The sequence below is a fragment of the Lactuca serriola genome, chromosome 9, assembly GCF_051521515.1.
Source record: "Lactuca serriola cultivar US96UC23 chromosome 9, Lser_US96UC23_V15, whole genome shotgun sequence".
In the NCBI taxonomy this organism is placed as follows: Eukaryota; Viridiplantae; Streptophyta; class Magnoliopsida; order Asterales; family Asteraceae; genus Lactuca; species Lactuca serriola.
In genome coordinates, this window is record NC_136416.1 from 2747236 (window position 1) to 2750315 (window position 3080).

Below are 3080 nucleotides of genomic sequence, written 5' to 3' on the forward strand. Positions count from 1 at the left end.
CGTGCTCGAAGTATCCCGAGCTCCCTCCTTTGCAACTCGACAGATACACACGCATACATAATCTAGGGAAAACTCATCCGACTCGCTGAGTTGCTCTTCAACTCGTCGAGTCTTATGGTGATCTTCATCGGGCTCGCCGAGTTGTTCATCCAACTCGTCGAGTCCACGGCCATCTTCATAAGACTCGCTGAGTCATCTAGCGACTCGCCGAGTCCATTCGGTTCTTCTTCCATACAGACTTGATTTGAGCTATGTAGCGGCCCCAAATCACAGATCCAAGCTTCTAGGGCATACTTATCACGTAAAGTTGCAAACTTTACGTGCATGCATGGCTATAAAGGCTCTAAATGTCTATTTTAAGTTCTTAATGAAGCTTCAAGTCTAAGAGGGACCTCAATCACAACCAATACAACAACTTTATGATTCTAGCATCCAAGGAGGGTCCAGATCTGAAGTTACAACCTCAGATCTAGCCCATAGTTCATCCTTTCAACTTAATACTTCACCAAAAACCCTAAAACTCAACAATGGAAGAGATTCACAAGAAGAAAGGCGATTTGGTTACCTCCAGAAGATGATGACTGAGATAAGAGCTGATTTCCACACTCCAATTGCTCCAATACCCTTCTCCTCTAAGGCTTCTCTCTCCAAAATCCTATTTTCAAGCTTCAATCACACAATGGCACACACACACGTATTAGGGTTTTAAGAGCTCTCATAGACTGCAAGGAGGCCAAAGGAGGTTGAGGCTTCTTTAAATAGGGGTGCAAACCCCGGGATTTAGGGTTTCATCTGCCAGCTCCTACTCGCCGAGTCCCAAAGTGGACTCGTCGAGTAGGTCACTTAACATGCGGTCCCACCCCGCTGCTACTCGACGAGTAGGTCAACCGACTCGTCGAGTAGGGCTTCATCCAATAATTCTTATGTAATTAATACCTGAGAATCAGGGCGTTACACACATACACATACATACACACACACACACACACACACATATATATATATATATGTGTGTGTGTGTGTGTGTGTAGTTTTGAATTTGTCCCCAAAACAGTCATTATGAAACTTTTTTTTGTATGAATGGTCCGTTTGGACAAAACTTTGCACTCCAGTGGTCGTTATTGTGGATGTCTATTAGATTGATCTGTTAAATTGAAATAACTCTGGAGAAGGGTCATTTCGGATATTTTGTGAAACTTCACCTAAGGGTCATTTGTGAAACTTCGCTTAAAGATCATTTCCGACATTTAGTTATATGAATATTACATTTTCTATATTTTAATTTTTTTACCTTTTTTATTTGATTTGTTATTTTATATAAATATATTTTATTTAATATACAAATAATTTTTGTTGTTTAAACTTTATCTAAAATATTTAAACTACAATACATCATTAAATATTTTTGTTTTCTATTATTTTATTTATAAGTACTTGATGTATAAAAAAATCATTTTATCTAATTTCCATTTTAATTTGATATGATTTTTTTAGAATTATCTATATTTATTATTTATAAATATATTTATTTTTATAAAAAAAATGATACACTATTATTTCTGAAACACAAACCATTAAAACATATAAACTATTTTTTTTCCTTTAAAGAAAAGGATTTAAATGGAATTAATGTCATATTATACATATGGTTAATTATTTTAACATGTGTAGCAGCTTAGGTGAAAAAAAGGCTAAATTGATTATAAAGATTTAATCATTTTACTATAAAGGATTCTCCGGCGTTGTCGGGGTCGGAAGATATTGCTTTGTAAAGTAAAGTAGCATGTTGAATTGAATTGAGATAATTCAGTAAATGAAGATAAAGAATGTCATCTAATTATATAAGTAAAGAAATTTAAATAATTATTTCTTACAATAAATGAGGAAAATAAAGAAATGGTATCACAAATTGAACTTTATTGTCACGTATGGTAGCGGCCGGAAAACCAATCAGGAAAATATAGACCGTTGCTTTTTGTCTGTTAATGTGAGGGTAATTTGGTCTTTTCAAGTAGTAGAGACTGAATTTGTGACCACGGTAAACCATATGGACCATTTATGTAATTTTGGCGGTGGTGGTGGTAGTGGTGATGGCAGATGGTGGGTGGCTTTATGGTATTGGACGGGTATTTTCTAATAAATAAAACATTAATTTAAAACGAAAAAGAGAATTATAAATTAATAAAAAAAAATCGGATTATGAGTAAAAGAGTAATTTCGGTGTCCATCGTTGTCCTCAATGTGTTAAATCTGGTAAACCACAGGGACCAAAAAAGACAAAAAGGAGGCAACGTTAAAGTGACACAAATATAGTTGAGGGACCATTTTTCAAACCAAAGTAAAAGGGTTGTTTGTGAACAAAAGCATAAAGGTGAATGGTTAATGTTATAAGTAGAAATACTAATAATATGTAATAAAAGACGAGGGTTATGAAAAAATTAAACCAAGGTTAAAGGGTTGTTTGTGAACAAAAGCATAAAGGTAAAGGGTCAATGTTGTAAATAGTGGAGGGCCAAAAGAGACCAAAAATGTGCCACTTTACTGTTAAAAATTTTCAGAACTTTAATATATATATATATATATATATATAATAATTAGCTACTAAACAATTTTTAATTTGCCTTGAATAGTTTATATATTTATTAAGAAATATATTCAAATTTTGATAAAAATAAATAATTTTGTAATTCAAGTATCTTTAGATAAGAAAAATAGAAAACAAAAATATTTAATGATATATTGTAATTTAAACATTTTTGTTTCTCTACTTTTTATCTCTAAAAATATTGAAGTATAAAAAAATATGTTATTACTTTTAAGTTTTTATGTGATGTTATTTTCAAATTTGATCTTTATTTTTTTTTTTTTGTACAAATATATTTACTTTTATGAAAAAATATGATGTGTTATTGTAAAAAACATATGTTATTATAAAGTTAATAGTATGCTGCTATTTTATTTTAAAAATATAAGTATGTGATTTTGACTCAAATATAAAACTATATTTCCATTTTGGTTTCATAACTACAATGTTGTCTCCAATTAAAAGTAAAAGTTGACGATCAATGAATTGTATTTAC